Source organism: Pelodiscus sinensis, chromosome 9, assembly GCF_052426305.1.
Source record: "Pelodiscus sinensis isolate ZL-2025 chromosome 9, ASM5242630v1, whole genome shotgun sequence".
NCBI lineage: Eukaryota > Metazoa > Chordata > Testudines > Trionychidae > Pelodiscus > Pelodiscus sinensis.
The window spans coordinates 61,802,050-61,825,067 of NC_143060.1; the positions used below are offsets into that span (position 1 = coordinate 61,802,050).

Below are 23,018 nucleotides of genomic sequence, written 5' to 3' on the forward strand. Positions count from 1 at the left end.
AGCATGGGGCAGCTCTCCTCAGAGCGCACCGGCCCTCTGCCATCGCCCAGCTACAGCCTTCTAGTTACCCCAGTGACACAGGGGTGCACCGCCTCAGACTTCTGCCCAACCATGAGCCCCCGGCCCACAGGTTCAACCAAGAGCCCTTCTGCCGTCTCAGGTGGGACTCCTTACCCTGACACAGCAGGTGCAAAGAGAAGAGTCCTTCCTCCCCCCATAGACGCCTCCAGCCTCAGGTTCCAAACGAGGAAGAGTAACATCACAGGACCGCTAGCTAGCCCGTAAGCACTGCTCTGCTACCGCCCGCCTTTGCTTCTCTCCCCCCACCCCACCCACCAGGCAGGCTTTTTTCCCCGCTCTTCCCTTTCTGGATCCAATACGTCACTAGCTCTCCTCTCAGACAGCGCCTCTTCCAACATCTCAGCTCCCTCCTCATGCGGAGTAACAGGGTTTATATACAGCCTGTCTGTCACATGGGCCCTCTCCTGACCACATGTTTGGAGACTGTTCTTCCCAGAGCCATCCCTCCTGGGAAACTACATCCCCCAGAATTCCTCTCTGAAAGTGCCATGTCCCAACAAAAGGCAGGCTGACAGTACCTCCTCTTAAGGGAGCCCAGATGTTCTTGTTACAGAAGGCTTAGCTGGCACTAGCAGGACACAGGTGTGAAACAAGTAGGCCGATGCTACAGCTGACACACCAAGTGAATAATCTGTATTAAATAATTTATCCAATACATGCAGCCTCCTTTTTTGCTACCGGAATCTCCATCAGATCATGCTTCCCTCAAAAATAGCCTGTTTATAATTTTCCTGTGCATTTGTCTGCAAATGCTTTGCATTCTCGATCGCTTACAAACTATTCACTGCAGTTATGCTTCGATTGTAAACTTTTTGGGCCAGGGACTGTGTCTTGCTGCGTGACAGGGCCTATGAGACAAAGGTCATACAAAGTTTGAGAATAATAATCACTCAGGCTATGTCTACACTAGGGCTGTGTCTAGACTGGCAAGATCTTCCGGAAAATCAGCCGCTTTTCCGGAAAAACTTGCCCGCTGTCTACACTGGCCGCTTGAATTTCCGGAAAAGCACTGATGATCTACTGTAAAATCATCAGTGCTTTTCCAGAAAAACTATGCTGCTCCCGTTTGGGCAAAAGTCTTTTTCCGAAAGACATTTGCGCAAAAGGGCCAGTGTAGACAGCACAGTACTGTTTTCCGGAAAAAAACCCCGAACGCGAAAATGGCGATTGGGGCTTTTTTGCGGAAAAACGCGTCTAGATTGGCCACAGACGCTTTTCCACAAAAAGTGCTTTTCCGGAAAAGTGTCCTGCCAATCTAGACGCGCTTTTCCGAAAATGCTTTTAACGGAAAAGTTTTCCGTTAAAAGCATTTCCGGAAAATCATGCCAGTGTAGATGTAGCCTATGTGTTTTGTCGGAAGAGGCAATGCAAATGAAGCGCTGATTCGCATTTTCTCGCCCGGCATTTGCATAATCTATTCTGATCCGTTTTTGCACAAGAGGTTTTTGTGCAAAAACATGCAGTGGATGTGTCCGTTTTGTGCAAAAAACCCTTTTTGCACAAGATCCAGGAGAAGCATTAGGACACGTCCATACTGCATGTTTTTGCGCAAAAACCTCTTGCGCAAAAACAGATTGGAATAGATTATGCAAATGCAGGGCGAGAAAATGCTAATCAGTGCTTCATTTGCATTGCCTCTTCCAACAAAACACAGTTGTAGACATAGCCTCGCTGGGGGATAGTCACTATTTAAGCTGTGATTGATTAGAAGAGTCACCCAGCCCTATTTTCTATGCCTGGATTGGAGAAGCCCATAACGATCAGGTGCAAAGGCTTGTGGCATGTAAAGGGAAAGTTTCACAATGCTGCTAATGCTTGTGAACACAGCACTGAAATGGCGTTTCCACCGCCTTCGGGCTGGTACCATTCTTGTTGAAAAGTGCTCATCTGAGGAGGTGGGTTGTGCACACAAAAGCTCATGATACTATAGATCTATATTTGTTAGTCCCTAAGGTGCCACAAGACTGTTGCTTGTTTTTTTGAAGTTACAGACTATCACGCCTGCCCTTCTGAGACTTTTTAACACAAGAGACGTGTGCTCCATTGACAGCTTTGGACCAGTATTCCAGGGGTCCCTTGGTTACACCTAGGGTTACCACACGTCCGGTTTCTCCCAGACATGTCCTCGTTTTCACTTGTTAAATCTCCGACCAGCTGGCTTTTTTAAATGGCAAAAAATGTCCGGGATTTTCCCTGCAAAGATGATTGGGAAGGGGGCGGGGCATGTGCGGTCAAATCCAATGTTCGGAGCCATGCATGCGGACTGTTCATGGGCGCCCTGTGCACATGCCCCAGCACCCGGTGGGAAAAGCATGTGGCTGCGGCGGTGGCGGCAGATCTGGTGAGACCCACAGCAGGTCTGATGTGGGGCAGGGTTGGCTCCTCCCACAGAGTCACCTTGTTACCCTACGCCCCACTAGATTATGTCCCCAGCTCTGCGGGAGGGGTGGGGCATTGAGTTAGAGTAGGGGGGCTGGGGGTGCCTGGCTCTGATGGATAGGTGAAGGCATTGAGTTAGAGCAGGGGGGCTGGGGGTGTCTGGCTCTGGGGGAGGGATGGGTTAGAGCAGGGGGGCTGGGGGTGCCTGGCTCTGAGGGAGGGGTGGGGCATTGGGTTAGAGCAGGGGGGCTGGGGGTGGCATCAAAGCTGATGTTTTGTTGCATCCTAGAATGATGGAAAACTCCACTGAGCTCAGCAGCTGCGACTTTTCAACCCTCAACCCCGAGACTGTCTCAGGCCGGCCTTCGCGGCTGCCTTTCAGAGCACTGCGAACACCTGCCCCCTCCCCCACCTCTCTGCCCCATCTGCCACCAGCTTCCCACAGATGCTGCTCCGCCTCCCAGCTGGGAGGGAGCGGAGTCTATCGAAACGGCGGGCGTGCCTGGCTAGAAACCCGCTTCCGCACCCTGCCCCCTCCTCTGTGCTGACCGACGCTGAATGGCAGGATCTGCGCTGGAAGGGGCCGGGAGACCTTCCTTGGGCAGCGGATGTGACCTCGCCCTCGCTGAGTGGAGAGCGCTGCCAGATGGCATCAGACATCCTGAGCCCAGCGTCTGGCGGGATATTTATCACTTGCCCTGCTTAACTTAATCTCTGTGGCTGCACGGCTCCCCCGCCTCAGAGCCCTTACCTGCCTCCCCTTTGCATCTCTCTCTCCGGCTCTTTGTGCCTTTCTCTCCCCCGCCCCCTTCTCTCCATCTCACTATCTTTTTACTCCTGGCTCCCTTTTACTCCCCAGCCGCTCCCGCCCCTCTGCTCTGCTCCATCTCACTAAGCCATGCAAGCAGCCAGGCCTTAAAAGAGCATTGCCACTTAGGAGTGGGGGAGAAAGAACACCGGCCTCTGAAACATGTCGTCCCTGCTGTTAGGGTTGTAAAATCCCATGTCATCAGCTAACCAGTTAACCCAGGGGTTCTCAAACCTTGTGATACTGCGACCCCCCTCTAAGTTGCTCGCATCCCCCTGGGATCAGGACCCCCAGTTTGAGAAACGCGGGGTTAACCTATAAGGGGGGGGGTCTCTCTGCTCACTGCTGCACTAGAAGGTCTACCCCCCCCCCCACAGCAGGTGGGGAGCTACTCCAGCCCCCTCAGTTAACCTTAACCAGTAAACTTACCCAGTTAAACCTTCACATCCCTAGTTACAAGTGGCCCGAGATCGCTAGCACAGGATAACATTTCAGAGGGATTGTCCACTGGGAGGGAGGTGTGTGTGTGGGGGCGGTGGGGGGTTGCCTGCCCATACTGTTCTGAGGGCAGAGCTCCCGTTCCTCCCCGCAGGCCCTGGAGACGGCCCGGTCACGGCAGCACTGACACGGAAAGTGAAGAGACACAGGCAGGCGAGCGGACAGGGAGAAAGGGGAGCGCGGACGGATGGGGCTGCTCTCGGGCCTACGTAAGGACCCTGCTGAACACAGCAGGGCCCCGGAGAACCCCTCACACTAGCCCTGCTGCCTGCTGAAAGTTCAGTTGCCGCAGTTATCCAGGGTTTGCAGTCTGAGGTTTACAGGACACGCGCTACGACAGTGTTTCTTAAACTGTGTTCAGTGGCACACCGGTGTGGGAGGCAGTCGGAGGTGTGCCGTGGAGAACAGAATTCAAAATGGCCACCCTTAAAGGGCTCAATAACTTCCCCCCGAACCTTTCCCCCTCCCCCCCACAACAAAAAATCCTTAATGTTCTTCATAAAAAAAAAGAATATTGTTTGGTGTTCCTCGGTCTTAAAAAGTTTAAGAAACACTGAGCTAGGACTTCTAGTCCGGGACCACACTAGACCTGCCAACGGGGGCTACAGCTGTGGTGCAGCCGGGAGCCTGTGGCGATGCTCAGACTGGTCCCAGCTCTCTCGGGACTTGCTCAGGACCAGGCAGCATTTGCCGCCGGCGTGCCAAAAGGCCATGCCCAGAGCAAGGGGAAGGGGGTGGCACATCATTCCTTGCAACTCTGAACAGGCGGCGCAAGGAGGGCACCCGGGGCTGAGCGAACGCAGGCATCTCCTCTGAACTAGCACGCCGCCGCCTCGCTGAGCCTCCTCAATATTTCATGCTCTCCTCTGTCTCCCGCGCAGAGAGAGCGGCCGGTTTGGCTCTGGCAGGCAGGTAGAGGGCAGGCAGGGAGGGAGAGGCAGAGAGGCGGGGGGGAAGGAAAAGGCAGAGAAGAAGAACCGGCATGAATAAGTGATGACCCGCCCCACGAGGGGATCCGGGGCAGGGCGCCGAAGTGCAGAGCTGGGGGAGGGAGCGGTGGGGCGGAAGGATCAGATGTGACAGATACAAATGTGTACTACACTCTCCGGAGATGCGGGGCAATGAGGAGTGCAGGGATTCCCAGAGGAGGTGTTGCTTCTGCTGGGGGGGGGGGGGTGGATTATTGCCTGTGGTTGCTCAGAAAGATGCTCAAAACTATTGTCTCTTCTTTTATACAAACCTCATTTTCTTCGGGTCAGCAGCACTGGCTTTGCTCCCCCCCACCCCCCCGACTATCAAAGCTCCCCTTAAAGGGCCAGCAGCATGGTCCTTTTCTGTAAAGTCCATATCACCCTCCCTGCCTCCTGTGTACTATTGACTTATAGGACAGCGGCACATAGAGTCTGGCCAGGAGCAGCACCCCACTGTGCTAGTGGCTGTCCATACACAGAGAGCAAGACAGCCCCTACCCTGATGAGCTTACAGTCCCTAGAGACAAGACAGACAGCTGCCCAGCTCATCAGTAGAGCACCCACAGCCAGCAGCCTCAGCGGGTTGAACCCATGGCCAGCTGGCTGAGTGGATGCCCCTCTTTGCTCCAGCCCAGCGGGAGCGCTGTGCAGCCGCGGCGGGTTGAATCCTTGGCCAGCTGGCTGGGCGGCTGCCTCTCTTTGCTCCAGCCCAGCTGGCCGCAGCGTTCAACCCACTGAGGTTGTGCCACGCTCCAGCAGGGCTGGATCAAAGAGAAGCAGCTGCCTAGCCAGTGGGCCACAGCGATCGACTCCTGGGGACACTGCGATCAACCAGTCAATCGCGATCGGCCGGTTGGTGCCCACTGCACTATACTATTCCATCCCTACGTCAAGGGCCCCATCATGCAAAGTGCTGCACAAACAGAACAAAAGCAACAGCTCCTGCCCCAAAGAGCCACCAGTCTAACCCACACATACTTTGCAAAACTCGAGCCGCACCATAAGCCATGCGGAGCACAGACCAGGTGTTTAGGAGAGTTGCTTCCACAGCTAGCTCAAGGGGGCCCTGATCCCAGCTCCCAGCTGTTACTATCATATTAATGATCTTTTAATTTGGGGTAATCCGCCCTTTCCTTATCACCCTCTCGCCCGGCATCAAGTCACGTCACTGATCGCCCTTACAAGTGCTAGCTGGAAAACGGGACATGGAGTGAGGGGGGCTGCTGGGATTGCCAGCATGCCGCAGGGATGGATCGGAGGGGGAGGAAAAGCAGCTGCCCCCGCACACTGCAGCTTTGCCTGACCATCAGCCTTGCCCGCCCACCCCAGTTGTCAGTCACTGGACCCCCACTACTCACTGCTGGTGGCTGGCGAGCAAGAGTCCAGCCAGCAGTGGGACCCACCAGTACCGATGGGAGAGGCGAGACAGAACATAGAGGACAATTTGCCCATTTTTACAAGTCGGGATACCTGCCGGAGGACTTAAATACTGGACTGTCCCTTTAAAAACGGGGCATCTGGTCACCCCGGTGTAAGTGAAATCAGAGCCAGGCTCTCCATTTGCACGGCAAAGCACCATGCCCTGGTGCAAATACACACGCTCCAGTAAGGCGGGGAGAACAGAACACAAGGCAACAAGAACCAGAAGGGAAGACCCAGGCGATCAGCACTAAAATAGATGTGGGGATTGGGAACATTTACGGCCAGACTCACGATGGCTGTAAATCAGGGAGACGCCAGTGCGTCCCAGGAGGCACGTTATTTCCATCAGCTGCGTGACAGCCTTATGCAACTTCTTGCTCCATCTGGCCTTTACTTGAAAGGCACCAAGAAATTCAACAGCCCTTCAGGTCTAATCAGCCCCTCTCTGCAACCAGAGCAAGAGCAAGCGGCCCTGTGGAACACAAACGGCGCTCTTTGAAATGTGGCTCTACCATCCTGCCCACCCCTTCACAGGGCAGGTCCCTGGCTCTACTTGGGGGCCACAGTCAGAAGGCAGAAAGTTGAAACCCCCAAAGGCTGCCGATCCCCGTCCGATGGTAACTGACTGGCACATGATTGAGGTCACGCAGCATCCAGTTGGGGCTCTCCAACAGTTCTATTTTCTGCAAGGCTGCCAGCTTGTTCTGTGAATCCTATTTCTTCTGAGCCCCAGGAAAGGTTCCTGCATTGGTTTGGGCTTCTGTTTAGCCCTTGAGAGCATTCACATTATGATCGCCCTACAAAATACAGGCGCTTCCTCCCCCCCACACGCCTGCCCCCACCCCAGTTCTCAAAAACTGAGTAGGAACCAGCTGGAAGTAAAAACTTTTTGCAAGTAGCTCGGTATGCAAAGCTGACATCTTGGCTACCTTGTCACCCTTGGCCCTGGCAAAGTGACCTAATTTCCAGCCACAGGGACCAATCCTGCTTTCAGCTGGGTCAATGAACAGCAACATTCCCACTGATTGGTACTGGGCAGGGGGTGTTAACTCTGATTGCAAGCCAGCAGCACAAAGATCAGGAGCAGCAATGAATGGTGTAAGCCCAATTTATTGGAGTTCTCCCTGCCATGGCAGAGCTACAGACCACATCTTGTCCTGGCCAGCCTCCTGTGAACCCTGCAAGCAGACAGGTGCTGCGGAGAGAGAAGAGGAATGCAAAAAAAGAAGGGGTTTAAAAAAAACTTCCACTCTGCACTTTCCTGCTCCTGCAGTTTGCAGATAGGAATTCCCATGAGACACACACCAAAAAATTCATAAAAATACCCAGCACGTGGCCAAAATAACAATTGGCACTTGTCCAGCACCTTTCACACAGAGAGCTTCAAACACGTTACAGTCCTTAATTAATTAAGCTCCACCGGTTCCCAGGGAGGTTGGTATTGTTAGCTCCCTTTTCAGGATGGAGAAGCTGCAGCACAGAGAAATTAAGTGACTTGCCCAAAGTGTGTCATGTCAGTGGCAGATCCAAGAATAAAAGCTAGTAAAGGATGCTTCCCGTATCCTGTTCTCTCGCTCTAAGCACCAACTAATGCTTCCTCCTTCCCGCTCTATGCCCAATGGACTAAACCCTGCAGACTTGATTCAGGCAAAACTACTTGGATTTCAGTAGAAATTTTGCCTGAGGCAGGAGTGCTGAGTTTGACCAAAACTTGATTTGCCATTATATGGATTTCAGTTACTGCTCTGAAAATTCATTCTGCAGCCTCTTGCGAGGATCCGTCTATATGTACTCTTCGGCTTCCCTGGCCGGTCTTGTCCTAACAGGTCACTCCTTCAATTATTCATTTCCTATCCCTTCCCCCAAATAATTTCCCTAAAGCCCGCCCACAATTCCCACAAGCCTCTCTGTTTCCGGGCAGGCTGAGAAGATCGCCATGCAGAACTACCAAAGCCTCACTAGCCAAGAACAATATTGTCCCGTCTTAGCTACATATGTCTTAAGCCTTCTCTTGCTTGACTGTATCACCCTTGTGGATTTTGCTTTGGTTCATCTGATTTGTTACCCATGGTACAAAAGGATCCTAGCCAAAGACTCTAGACAGAACTTCACTATACTGCCTCATGGCAGCAGGACAATTGGGCGGGGTCTACACTGGCTGGTTCTTGCGCAAGAATAGCCGTTCTTCGCAATAAGATTTACAGTATGGTGTCAGAAGAGAGAGCTTCTTGCACAAGAGCTACGCTCTTTTCTAACAAGTGTAAGCCCTCTTGTGCAGGAGCTCTTGTGCAAGAGGGCAGTGTGGACACACAGCAAGGGTTTCTTGCGTAAGAAAGCCCGATGGCTAAAATGGCCATCAGAGCTTTCTTGCGCAGGAGAGCATCCACACTGCCATGGATGCTCTTGAGCAAAAGTACATGGCCGTGTGGACGTGTTCTTGTGCAAGAATTCTTGCGCAGGAACTTTTGCGCAAGATTTTCTTGGCAAGAACGCGCCAGTGTAGACATAGCCTTGGAGAGAAGCCACCATCACTGAGCCAAGCAACTTCAAAACACAAATCCTCTTCCAATTCCCCTCACATACGCTCTCCTCCAGCCCATTTTTAGATGCCAGGTGGGTGGGGAACGAGCTTTTCAACCTGCCCCTGAGTTCCAAGCAACTTTAAACTACATGGAGGCAGGATGGTATAGCCAATTAGGCCTCCTGGGCTATGTCTGCAGAGCGTCCACACGGCCCACCCGCTCTTGCACAAGATTTACAGTAAAGCGTGGGAAGAGAGGGCTTCTTGCACAAGAGCCACACTCTTTTCGAACAAGTGTAAGCCCTCTTGCACAAGAGCTCTTGTGCAAGAGGGCAGTGTGGATGTATGGCAGGGGTTTCTTGCGCAAGAAAGCCCTATGGCTAAAATGGCCCATCAGAGTTTTCTTGCGTAAGACAGTGTCCATACTGCCATGGGTGTACTTGCACAAGAGCCCACCAGTGTAGACATAGCCCTGGAGGGGCTCCGGTGCCTCCACCTTCACGTCAGTGGGCGGCCACTCTGCCCCTTGCTTAACAAGTTTGGTCTCCCGCCATGTTTGGGGATTTTTTGTGATGATATCTGGCAACCCTCCAGATGGGTGTTCGTGGTCTCGGGAAGATCTGCTTACTGAAGGGCTTTGGAGAGTCTCATGCAGAGAGGGCAATTGCCCTTCCATGCCTGATCCCTGCCAGAGGCCATCCATTGCCTGTTGGCCTACTGCCACAAAGGGAATCCCTCAGAGAAGCCGAGTAGCCTCTTTCCATTATGAATGAGCATGGCTGTGGCGGAGGCTAATGACGGTCTGCACGGGCACTCCGAGAGGGGCCGCAGCTCACCAGAAGGAAACTGGGCAGCGGGGAAAGAGGAGCAGGGACTAAACGGAGAAGTGAAGGAGTAGAGAGGGGGTCCACTGGAGGGTCCATTCAGGGCCAGATCCTGCACGCACTGAAATCAATGGCAAAGCTTCCCCTGGTTTCAGTACTGCAGCATCATTGAAGGATACCCCAGCTGGAGATTTCACCAACCCCGACGATCTCCAGGAGGTGTAGAACCAGCCTCGCCAGCTTCTCTGCTCCCCGCCCTGCAGGCCCTGCCGCAGCTGGGAAAGAGCGAGAATGGCCCTGCTCACTCACTGCTCCCACATCCTTCACTTTCCCTCTGCATAGAGCCCCCGGAGCAGCATAGGAGCCTGGAGGACCAGGGAGTGGCAGTACGACCTCGGCTGCTGCAGCAGATCCGGGCCCCATTGTGCCAGGCCCTGAACTTGCACGTAGCAAGAGCGCGACCTTGCTGAAACGCTCATTATCTACACAGCCAAGTCAGACAGAGGGGAGCAGAGGAAACAGACCCAGAACCGTGCCCAGCGCCACAGAGCTACAAATAGAAACCTGGTCTGATCACCTCACAGCCAAACCAGGCCACTGCCCTGTCAACAGGAGCCCACAGAAATGGGGCAGGTTTAACAAGGGCTAAGAAGGTGCCAGGTTTACAGGCTTGGTCCTGGTCTGGAGACTGCCCGGTCTAAGGACACACAGACTTTTTGTAACAACTGGGACCACCTCATAGAATAGGGATGGATGGCAGCTCTGTAACCTGCATCTATGCCTTTGTTCTCTCCTTCTCCTGGTCTCAGGTTTGATGCTAAGCCAATGAGAGCCACCTTAACATCCAGTAAGTCAACTATTAATTAACTCCCATTAGCAGAAAGGCAAGTAGCGCAGGACACAAGCCCACTAACTCTCCGGTGGACCTATAGGATCCTCGGAAGCCTCTTTGCTAGGATGCATTCAAGTTGGCAAGGCCGGCTAAACATTTACTCGAGGGTACTTAAGAAACTAGCGGATGCAACCTCGGAACAGTTAGCAATTATCTTTGAGAGCTCAAGGAGGACAGGTGAGTCCCAGAGGACTGGAGAGGAGCAAACATAAAACTATTAAAAGGGGGAACAAAGAGGAACCAGGGAATTATAAACCAATCAGCCTGACTTTGATACCTGGAAAGATACTGGAACAAATGATTAAACAATCAATTTGAAAACACCTACAGGATATTAGTAATAGTCAACATGGATTTTCCAAGAACAAGCCTTGCCAAACCAACCTCATTTCCTTCTTAGACAGGGTTACTGGCCTAGTGGGTAGCAGGAGGAAGCAGCAAATACAATGTATCGAACGTTAGCCAGGTTTTTGACACCGTCCCACATGATGGCCCCAGAAGCCGAGTAGGGAAATGGGGTCTACACGAAATTACTAAAAGGTCGGAGCACAGCTAGTAGAAAAACTGTACTCACAGAGTTCACTGTTAAACCAGAGGGATCTAGTGGGGTTGACTTGGAGGTCCAGTCCTATTCCAGCACCCTGTGTCCAGCATCTTCATTAATGACTTGAATGTAAAATCCCGTTTAAAATGTTAACCGGTTGAACATTCTGTTTAACCAGTTAACCAGCTCGCTGCATCATGCCACACGTGAGGGACAGCTAGAGCAACCCCCTAACTGCCGTGCAGCGTGGTAGGTCCGGCAGAGCTAGAGCAGGGCATCAGTTAACCAATTACTAGTAAAGGGGGATGCTTACCCAGCTAACCAGTTTACATCCCTACTGGACAAAACACTGACAACATATCTGGATGGCACCGTGCTGGGAGGGGTTTCTAGCGTTTTGGAGGCTTTGATTAGAATTCAAAAAGACCTTGATCAATTGGAGAATTGGTGTGAAATAAACAAGATAAATGTCAACAAAGAAGTACAAAGTAATACACAAAGGAAGGAAAAATCAAATGCACAAACTACAAAGTAAAGAATAACCGGCAAGCTGGTAGCCCTGATTAAAGGGATCTAGGAGTTAGTGGATCACAAACTGAATATGAATCAACAGTATCAAGCTGCTGCAAAAGAGGTAAAAATTTTTCTCAGCTGCGTCAACAAAGGAATGCTGCATGTAAAACACAAGAGGTAATTGCTTGCTCTCCTCTACACTGGTGAGACTTCAGCTGGATCCTTGTGCCCAGTTCTGGGGGGCGACACTTTAAGAAAGATATGGAAAGAGCAACAAAGGTTTAGACACAGGAGCAGTGAGGAACGATTTAAAAACTGGGCATGACTGGTAGTAAGAAAAGATGACCGAGAGAGAGAGATCTCAAAGGCTACTGACATTAGGTAAATCAAATATTTCGTGTCTGTGGTGGAACACACTTCCCTTTGCCTTAGCAGCGCGAGAGGGGCAAGTTCTTGCTAGAACGTCTCCCAGAGGCCTTGTCTAGATGAGGGTTTAGGAGGTGTTTGCTAACATGTGTTTACACGCCTCGTGCAGACAAGACAGTGTCAACTCATCCAAGTTCAGACTGTAAAAGCTCGCTGCCTTGTTGGCGCAAGGCAGGTAACACGTGTGAGCAAACACCTTCCAACCCTAGTCTGGACAAGGCCAGAGTGAATAGTAAAGACGCTAGATCAAAAAATTTTAGGCAGGCTACTGTTTCTGGCCTGGGCTCTCCATGGGCTCGTTACAGGCAGCGATCCTCCAAGCTGCACTGCTGGGCTCACTCCCCACATGTCAGGGCCCACAGGGCTCCATGCGGATGGGACAGCTTGCCGGAACACACACCAATTAAGGGTACTTAAATGGCACATGGTGCTCTGCTGGGTTTCTTAGCAAAGACTCTGCTGTCGCTTCGGCTTTAGATCCCCACAGTTTGGGGGAGCAGAAGAATCCTCCTGCGGAAGAGCCAATCACAGCAGCGTGCAGAGTGGGGCTGAAAGCCAAGAACCGGGGCGAGGAACATTTTTTGAGTCCGGGGCCTCTGACCTGCAGAAGAAAATCAGTCAGGGGATGCACAAAAAACCCATCTCACTGACATGGCCCCCGACGGAGAAGCAGAAAGACAGACACTCTCCACATTCTCCTTGCACATTACAGTCTAAGGGGGCCTGGGCTAGTAGATTTTGTGGGCTCCCCCATAGGCTCTGGGCTGGGGCTCTCTGATGCTTGGGGGGAGCCCTGAGCCTTGGGGGCTGGATCCAGGCAAGCTGGGGGCTGGATGCAGCCCCTGAGCTACAGGTCCCTCAAGAGGTTTATTTCATTCCTTTTTTCTCACCTTTTCCGTGTGAGTTAGTGCCCCTTCCCATCAGGTTTTCCACAGAATTCAGGGCCAGATTTTCACATGCTCAGCACCAGCTTTTCCCAAGACCATAACTCCAAATGAGATCTCTAGATAAGGGTTAGTTTATAAGAGTGATCAGCATCCAATGTGCACTCACTCTGCTGAGCAATTCAACACCTGGTCCCGGTGATAGAGCCATCCCCGGCAGCTGATGTGCAGAGAGCTTTCATAGAGCACTAGAATTGGAAGGGACCTCAAGAGGTCATCGAGTCCGGTCCCCTGCCCTCATGGCAGGACCCAGTACCGTTTAGACCAGGGATGGCCAACCTATTTAACAAAGAGAGCCAAAACGGTGGCGGAAAAAATACAAAGAGCCGCACCAGAATTGTCAAGCAAAAAAAGAAAGCCCCCCAGAACAGAATTGTCGAGCGAAACCAAAAATATATATTAAAAAAAAATTTAAAAAGGAGACTGCCCCTTTAAGACGGCTGCCATCTTGAGAGCCATTTTTAAAACCCCACAGCTGTGACCCGGTAAGCACAGAGAAGCCGGGAGCTGCGGGGAGAGGGACGGACAGACAGAGCTGGCATGGGATGGGGATCTTTGGGGGGGGGGGAGGTGCAGGAGTGGCTTCGCGAGCCGCACTTTTGGCAGGCAAGAGTCGCATGTGGCTCACGAGCCGCGGGTTGGCCACAGCTGATCTAGGCCATCCCTGATAGATACTTTAGGGGAAACCAGAGCTTTGTCCAGACCCAGCTCCTCTGCAGCGTCTTTCAAAGGTTTGAAAAATGCCTCCTCTGCGCTTGCTGGCTGTGACCATGCCCCGGTGTGGCCAGGCCAAAACCCCACTAGAACGGCCTGGAAAAGCAGGTGCTGAGTGTGGGGGCAGAGCCTGTGAAAGTCCGGCCCGGAATTCTGTTGAACAGCTGATCGCAGGGGTACTAACTCACATGGAACAGAAAAGAAAACCCCTTGATGTTCATGCCCATACTGTGACATCCTCGGGCTCCGCTGGATGGGACTGGGACTGGGACAGGGCCGGTTGACAGCCCTGAGATCAGACATAAGACAAGGAGGGAGGCAGGAGGCAGGTACTGAAGCTTCTGCAAGTCAGAGTCTTCTCCCCGTAGGAACGCTAACAAGCCTATGGACGTAGCTGGGGGGATGCTTCTGGGGCATGTGAAAGCTGGATCAGACCCAAAGCGAGTTCGTCTGCGGTCACAACTAGCCCGAATTTTGCCAAGTGGTCTATTCCGGTCAAGCCAGGGAGTTAGGGGCTCCGGCTTCATTTCTAAATTCTTTGAGTATTTTGAATCTGTCCAGTGGAGATTTGCTCTTCTCTCAGATCTAATCCTTCTCTGCTCCTTAGAGCTGGGTATGAGGATGTTCTTAGGCAGGCAGTTCCTGTGAAGGAACTCAGCCCCAACCTCCCTTCCCCACGCCAGGAGCAACCAGGAAAGGTTTGATCCGTTTCCTCCTGGTGCAGAGGCATAAGAGGAGATAATTCACGGAAACTCCATGGCGGCCCCTTATCTCAACAGTTATACTGCAGCGTCAGTCACATCTCCCACGGTGAAATCAGGCCTAGATCCTCAACAGTCTTTGCTCAGTGCTGTCCCCGACCAGGGTTGTAAACAAACCAGCCAAACCCAGCTTTCCCACATCCATGCCTAGACCCAGAGGGGCTGGATTCTCCGACCCACTCTGCAGCCGTTCCCACCATTACAGCTCGCCAGCTTTGTATAACAGCTCCCTACCCTCTGCCCAGAAAGCTTTGCCTCGTACTCATGGCCCTGTGTGATGTGTGACTTGTGACCCCTGCAAAATCTTATGGGGACACAGCACAACATGCGCCTCCCAAAAGCCATGCCCAGAGGGAAGCTCTCCCTGACGTGGGAAGCCGATTGTGAAACCTCCAGGCTTTGGACACAGCTGCTGCCTCAGACGCCGAGTTCATGCAATCAGGTTGCTCACAATTCAAAACTGTCACCCAGAATTTCAAAACTTTCCCCGAAATCCTTCCGACTTTTCAAGCAACACTTGGGCCGCTAGGGGGTAAGGAGCCCAGGCAAAATCAGGGAGAGAGGAAAGTAAACAATCTGTCCCACTAAGCTGGAAAATCCTGCACATCCTGGTGCTAGGCTGTAGTTATAGACAAAGCGTTCTGCTTGATGTGGTTACAGACAATGAACGAGATCCAGGCGGACAGAGTGGACAAGCTGTTTGCCCAACCTCAGCAATGTAATCAGCTAGACACCCTCAAAACAGGCTCCCAAGCTGAAGGCAAAGCTACACACCGTTTCCCAATGCGGCTGTTCCTCACAGACATCCAGTCCGCTTGTGTCCTTTGAATCCAAAGGGGAAAGCTGCTCTGAGGACGCTGATCCTTGCTGTGACTCAGGCATCTTAGGCGAGTGACTTAGCCTTGCATTCTCGCTAGCATCCTCTGGTTTTGCAAGCCCAACTGGAGCGGTCTATGGCCGGATTCTGAGTGGCACTGAGCAGACACAGCTCCAACTGACTTCCCTAGGTATCACCAGCAGGGGAGGAGAGGTCCAAAATTAGGAAAACAGAAGCCTTCTTCTCTCCGTGCCAGTTTTCTCCTCTAAAATACGACAATTCCTCCCTCCCATCGAGGTGTGCTACGAATCTCCCTTTGGAGGAGATACGCTCACATTGAGCACCATGGCAAAGCCTGGCCATAAAGTGGCAGGTGAACCAAAAGGAAGGTGATTGTTCTTACGTGTGTGTAGGAAGGGGAGTTTGAGGTTTGGGCTGTGAAGGGGGTAGCTGGTGTGAAGCCGCTGGCCCTGGAAGATCCGGCGTAAGTGGTTTGGGCTGACTGCCAGCATGGCTGGAGTCTCCAGATTCATACCAGGGCCACGAATGTGGAAAAGGCTTTTAGGGGCAATAATGACCTTGTGGCACAAATGAGCAGATCTAGTTATTATGTTCTTATTCCCACAATATAAGAACTAGGGGTCACCAAATGAAGTTAACAGGCAGCAGGTTTATTTAAAACAGACAAAAGGAAGTTTTTCTTCATTCAGCACACAGTCAACCTGTGGAACTCCTTGCCAGAGGATGTGGTGAAGACTAGGACTTTAACAGGGTTCAAAAAAGGAATGGTCTCCCTTAGCTGCTGTTTGTCTGGAAATGGGTGACAGGATCACGAGAGTATTACGTGTTGTGATCCCTCCCTCTGGGGCATCTGGTATTGGCCACTGTCAGCAGACAGGATACTGGGCTAGATGGACCTTTGATCTGACCCAGTCTTGCCATTCTGATGTTTTTACGTTAGTTCCTCGGGATGGTCTACATGGAAAACCATTATCACAGCTGTCCCCGTCCCCGCACCCGTGGGCTGGCAGTCTCAGCAGAGGGTCCAAGAGCTGAAGGAACGGTGCCGACTGAATTCCTCGCTTGGCCTCTGGAGTGGCCGCAGCAGGGCGGCGAGGAGGCACGTGGGTGGGGATCTTGCACTGTGCACTTGGTGCCCTGACTTCCATGGAGTGCTGCTAATCTATCCATTTGAGTGTCTGTTTCCAATCAGCCCTCCCCTCATGTGCTGCTGTTTGCTTCAGTTTACAGCTATAAAGACTCCCTTGACTAACGGTCAGCGCTGCCTTAAAGGACCGTTCCCGTCACTACTCCAAGGCACACGAGGTAGCCCTCTTTCACAAGAGGACGGCTGTCAGACAATAAGAAACCGCCCTTGAGGCTGGGAATTTTCCAAGCTGCCCAGCAGATTTGGACACCCAATTCCCATTCACTTCACAAATGTCCAGAAACCATCGGCTGGTCCACAGCTTCTGGGCCAAATCTACCTCTGGTGTAAGCAGCGGCAGCTTCACGGACTTCACTGCAGCTGTGCTTCCTTCCACCAGGGCTCCCTTGGACGCCATGCACGGAGTCGGTCTCGTCTCGTGAAAAGAGGTCGCCTTCACCCCGCCCCCCACCCCGCCCTTGAAATGGAGAATTGGTTACACAAACAAAAGCCCGTCTGCTGCTTTCTCACCACACCCACTTGTCACTCTGGCCAATGATCCAGGACAGTCTCTTTTTCGGTTTCAAAGGGACGGGGAATGTGGCTGTCAGAGGATAAGAAATTGGCCAAGCCAGAAGAAGAGCTCTCTGTGACTCAAAAGCTCAGCTCTCTCCCCAACCCAAGCTGGTCCAGGCAAAGACATCGCCTCCCCCTCCTTGCCCTTTTCTTGCAGATGGAGAGAGGCAGGGGAGGAGCAATGCTGCCCAGCAGCTACAGGAAAGCAAAGACTCTTTTCCTGTGGATGATCCAAGACACACAGCTGGGACTGCCAACATTATCTTGGAGCATAAACAGAGGTTTAGTTTAATGGCTCATTAACTGTAATTACATTCACCAAGTCATACTCCAATAGCATGCCACGTGCTTATACACTACAGGGACGGGCACGCACAAGAAAACAAAGGCTAGGCCGGCTCCAGCCCTCCACGGCGTGTATCCAATGTCTGCTGAAGTTATGGAGAGCTGCACGTCTCCCGATTCTCAGCTGGCTCCCAAGGACTTGCAGAGATTTGCAGAAGGATCCGGCCCCAGTTTAGCAGCCTTCATTTTTAGATATCAAAACACAAGCAGCCAGGTTCTCTTTCATAAAGCCCACATTGATATACGGGCGTGTCCCTCAGCTGGGCACAGCAGCCACTCCACCGGGGTGGCTAATGTTGACAGGCATTGTCTGCCTCTCTGTGACTAGGTAAGTGGAGGGCTTTCGTGCCCAGATAGTGGCTGATCCACAGGAGAATCCTTTACTGCTTCCTGCCAATAGACCAGGGGTGGGCAAACACCAGGCCGCAGGTCAGATCCGGTACTATCTTAGCTCCTGGCAGCCCCCCCACTAGATTTACCTGCACTCCCCAGGTACTGGTGATCACACTCCTGTTGGCCACCGATCGCTGTTCCCAGCCAATGGGAGCTGTGGGAAGCTGTGTCCCGGTCTGTGCCACTTCCTGACACTCTTATTGGCCAGGAACAGCGATCTGCACCAACGGGAGCTGCAATTGTTGATACCTGCAGCTTTGCAGGTAAATATAGCAGGCTGATGAACCGCTGCTGTGCTATTGCCTGCTCCTGCAACAGACTATGTTCATTACCAACTTATTTCTGTCTTAAAGGGGTACTTCTCTGACCCTCCCATCAACCTTGGTGTCCCCTACAGATTTGGTAAGCACACTCTCCACTTCATTGTCCAGGTGCCAATGGAAACACTGACGGGTTCCGGACCCAGAACTCAGGGGGGTGACAGAATTGCCAGCCCCTAGGCGAGGCGTGTGTGGGGCTCAGATAGAAAGGGAGGGGCTGGGGGCAGCCAGCCCTCAGTGTTGCCCAGAGCACACTGCACCCTTGTCCTCCCAGCTGTCAGCTGGGAGCTTTGGGCCCTTTTCAATCGCCCGGTCCTGGTTTGCTTATGAAAATGACACAGGGGGCTGCGTCAAAAGCCTTACTCATATGACTGAATACACTTCCTGGAGCTCTTTTACAGCATCGTCGCACGCTTCCCTACAAAAAGAAAAAAGGGGGTTGTGGGTTTTTTGCGTTGTACCCATCTCCTGTCCTAGTCACATCACCGTCCAGCCATCTTTCAGGCCAAGGTTCGAATTCTTCTTCCATTTACTCACCAGAGAGGTGGCTGTTAACTTGCACAGACCACTCCCTTTGAATCTTATCCCTGCAGCTCCTGGAAACTCTCACACCACTTTAATACAGATCGATCGCTCCCTGTTCTGGTGGAGCGACTGCTGATTTCCACTAGTATAAATGAGGGAGGAAGGGGTCCACAGACCGGCAGCCTGCTTTCCCAGCTGACAGCCTTTACTTGTCCTGCAATGGATCCTCCTACATTTTAAAGTGCAATAACTTATTCCAGGCTGGGCTGCCATGATGCCATCATGTCGTTGGCCTGATCTTTGACCTTGTGAGCAAAACTAAACCCTGCTGCAGACTAAGGCTAGGTCTACACAGGGAAGATTTGGTGACAAAAGTGCTGTCACCATGCAAAAGTCGCCAGAAGTGAAAACTGGTCACTCCGTTTTTTCATTCTGGGTAAGCATCCCACAGTGCAATGTTGTGGGAAGGCAGAGCTGATCCCTGCTTTTCTTGGGATTCCCCGATAGCTCAGTGAGCTCTCTGTGCTAAGGAATGTCAAAGCAGCAGAGCAATTTCTCCAGCGACAGTAGTCTGTCTACTCCTGTGTTCCCCACAGGGCAGAATGGGAGCACTCCCATGATTTGTTCTTTGTTTGTTCCCCAAAGGGAGCAGCTTACTCAGCTGTCAGATACTTCACAGAGTAGGGGAAGGGTGCATACCTACAGGGCAGCAGAGATCACAAAACACTGAACAGAGCCATCAGGGCAGGCATTGCGGGATACCGGCAAAAGCCAGTTTTCTTGACTAAACAAACAGCAGAGTCCACACTAGCTCTTTGTTGACAATAAAAGGAGGGGGAAAGACAAGGTCTCTCACAGGGTTGGAAGTTTCTTGTTGTAAAAACTGGGTGTTTTTCCCCTACAGAAGTTTCATTGCAGTGTGAACACTCGCAGCATTTTGTTGCCAAAAGCCAGTTTTTGGCAATGTAACATGCCTAATGTTTGCACCCCATCCCTCTTAACTGTCTCCATCACAAGGAAAACCCTCTTGGGACCAATTCTCCTTTAACTTCTATCAGCATTGCAATGTTGGAACCCCATAAGGCTTGATTTTGAGCTCATTTATATGAGATAAAGCTCCAATTCAGACAGCAAATTTGGGCTTTAATCCTTACTCGTGCTCACCAAGGCAAGTAAAGAGGTTAGGGGACACAATCTGGCTCTATGCACACCATGGACAGGATACTAATCCCACTTAAAGAGCGAATGAAAGGTGGGTCTCTGATGCAGAATTGTGCACAGACGACACCCAAGAGATTCATATTTCTGCGGGAAGAATGAGGTTTGCAGTGAAACCACCCAGAGACATACTACCCATATGCCTTATGGATTTTGGCCTCGCGGAATGAAAAATGTGGCATGAAATCTCCTAGCATTTCCAGCAGATGAAGCATGAAACGCACTTTCAAGAAAAAGGCAGCGGCGGAGTCGCGCTAAATATTTCATCTCAGTAGCAAAGCAGCCCTGTGAAAGGTCAGCACCTCAAACTGTGATCAGCAAGGGTCTCAATTTCTGCTCTAGTAGCAGATGTGCAGGAAAGGAAATCAGACATGGGAAGGAGGATTGTTTGCCTATTGTTGTCTGGCTAAGCTTATCCACCTTCATTTAGTGGGGGTGACTGGCAGTCGTGTGACTAGCATCCTGGATTTATCCACATGATGGACACTGACTCTATTTCAGTGTATGCCTATTGTTAAATTAACTGATTTTGCTCAGGCCACAAACACCACTTTGATCATGTTGGTATTTATGGCTCCTCCCCTGATTAAACACAGGATTGATAACCAACGCATGATATCCCTACCCAGCCTTCTATCCAGGGAGGAGTGGATAGGGTGTATTGTGACTGGAATTGAGCAGTCGGATGCTTGAAAGAAATCCCAAAAGAGAGGAAATGCCTACTTCTAGCGAGGGTCATCAGGCATTCATTCGGGGAAATCCTCTGGCCTGGGTCATGCCCTCCTGGCCTTAGAATCTATGAATCTGATCTCTGTAACGTCTGTCAATAACACATTCAGTCTTATATGTGTGGACTCCCTTTATCCCCGGGTCAGACACTCCTCTGTGCACAGCAACTCAAAGATGAGAAACTATGAGTTTTCCCGGTCTCAGTCTCTACAGATGTTTGTTCATACCCCCAAACCATCAGAAGAGAAAACAAAAGATTGTTTTTCCTCCAAGGCAAGAGCCTTCTTGGAACCCTGCGGAGTGGACCCTCTACTTGGAGCTACATAGGGAGCGGTGGGGGTTGCTAAAGTCGACGTGGCCACCCCATTGAAGATCCCACTGCATGGCATATCAGTAACCCACCCAGCAGTTTAACAAGGGCTCCTGACTCGTCTGCCCACAGCCTTTCGTCCGCACCATCGCCATCACTACAGCCAGCTCCTGCTCTTGCTACACCAGGCGTAAGCCCAGTGAAGAGCCACCACTGTAAAAATCCCGGCAGCAGGAGACTCCTGTTGTCTCATTAATTGCCACTAGCCCGGCACATGCGAATCGCTCATTATCACAATCTCTGGTTTATCAGCAAGTGACAGTCCTTCCTAGTCATCTCCTGAGTCTAGGACACTCTCTAGATCACTAGCAAAGCTGCCCAGCTGGGCACATCCCCTGACCCCTCCCCCCAGACTCTATTCATGCCGATTAAAAACAGGGCTCAAAGCTTGACAAGTCACAAAGAGGGACCCCTGTAAAAACTCAGCTGGGCGGGGCAGACCCGTGAGGGAAGGGGGGAGATAAGAGAAGTGGGGTGCGCTGATGGAATATTCCACACTGTTTGTTGGTTCTGTATAGACAGGAGGAGCAAGAGCGGGGAACTCCGCTGCGGGGCTACCTGCTGCTCTAGGGGGCCTGTGGCAGGGGGGCAGCCATTCAGCCTCAGAGAAAGCCCCCCCAGCGGGGAAAGGTCCCCCCAGGGCGGCTAACCCCAGCGCTCCGGCCCAATTATGGACGCGCAGCCAGAGCCAGCACAGAGCTCCCTGGGCTCGGACAAAGGGACCTGATTCCCTTCGCATCGGCTGGAGGAGGCGCCGGGGGGAGCGAGGAGGGGGCTCCCTGCGGCCCGAGCACGGGGACTTTTCAAACTCGGCCCGGGCTGGCACGAAGGGTTTGGCAGCAGCCTCGCCGGGTGGGGACTTTCCGGGCGTCCCCGGCAGCCTACGCCCCTGGCCAGCGCTGACTCGCTTGCTCCCTTTTCTAGCCTCCGCCCCGGTCTTTCCCCCTTTTTTGCCTGGGGGTGGGGGGAATCCGGTTACCTGTCCAAACCGGGGCGCCTCGGGGGCTGTCCGAAGAGAGGCGCCCGCCCCAGCAGAAGAGCCGCGCGCTTCGCCCGGGGGCCCTGGCGGAGAAGTTTGCGGAGGGAAATGTCTGGCTGCCTTCTGGGACCCCGCTCCCCTTCTGCGCCGAGTGGAGATCTCCCGCTCTCTCCTCTCCAGCCCCCGACAGAGCCACAGCCCCCCGCGCCCGCACCCAGCGCAGGAAAGCGGCTTACCTGGGAAGCGCCTGCTCCGGCCGATCGCCCGCCCCCGACACACGCCCGCCGCTGGGCAGGCTGCGGAGCCGGGCGGCGGAGCTGCGGCTGCCGCGGTAGGAGGCGAGGGAGCAGCCGTCAGCCTCTTGTCCGTTTCATGGCTCCCCCGGGCTGCGCTGAGCGCCCCTCGGCTGCAGGGGGCGCCCCGCTGCACGCCTGGCCCCGCCGCCCTACACCGGGGAGCGGGACTAGGCAGGGGCGGCAGCCGCGCGGCTCCCCGGCGAGGGCAATGGCCCGGCGGCTGCCCCGCCCCGCGGAGCCGGCCGCGCCCTACAGGCGAGGCGGGGAGCGGGGCGGGCGCTGGGGAAAGCGGGGGGAGCCGCAGCGGGATCCCCAGTGGGGACGGGAGAGCCGGGCACAGTCAGGGCCCCCGCCGGGCGGGAGAGCAGCCGCAGCTCCCGGGAGAGCCCCGCCGGCAGCCCAGCCTCGGGACGCTTCGGAGCCTGCAGGGAGCTGGCGCCGACGTGAGGCCGCAACAGGTTGTCAATCCCCGCCCTGGCCCCCAGCCTCGCCCTGCAGCGCACCTGCTCCCACAGCCCCGCCCCGCCGGGCCCTGTCCATGGTGCTGAAACCCCTCTGAGCTCATTAGCAAACCGCCCCTCCTGCTCCGAGTCCAGAGCGTTTCCTGCCCACCTCGGGGCGATGCACCCCCCCCCCCCCACACACACACACACCCGCTCATGACCCAACTACACCGATCTTCCCCTGCTACTGCGGGAGGGTCGGAAATCAATCTGCGTCTCCCGCCCCGCTTTGCTAGGCCTCTGAGCTGCTTTTATCCAATAGCAAGTGCGCCTGGTAAGGAACTCCTGGCTGCCAGCACAAGAGCAGGCTCCAGGAACACAAGAAAAGGCCCAGGAAGGGAAACAGAGGCTGGACTGGAGGGCTAGGAGAGTCAGCCACAGGGTTGTTTTTCAAACATGATTAACCCCCGGTCTATTGCTCTCTGCAAAACAGATCCTGTCTTTGGCACACTTCAGACCTGCACAACAGGGCCTGTTATAACTCCCTACTTCTGCTCCTAGC

The 23,018-nt window shown here is 53.1% G+C and overlaps 1 protein-coding gene across 3 annotated transcripts in view; it reads right to left on the minus strand.

The window, feature by feature from the left end:
* Window positions 1–22,505, minus strand: part of LOC102447096 (protein FAM163A) — a 59,862-nt gene extending 37,357 nt beyond the window's left edge. For 2 of the 3 annotated variants that reach the window (XM_014575440.4, XM_025186597.3), the window contains exon 1: window positions 21,954–22,504. The gene's annotated coding sequence lies outside the window, so the exon portion shown is untranslated. Of the gene's footprint in view, window positions 1–21,953 lie in introns of all 3 variants that reach the window. The other variant, XM_075936842.2, reaches the window with a different exon arrangement.
* Window positions 22,506–23,018: the final 513 nt, after the last annotated feature.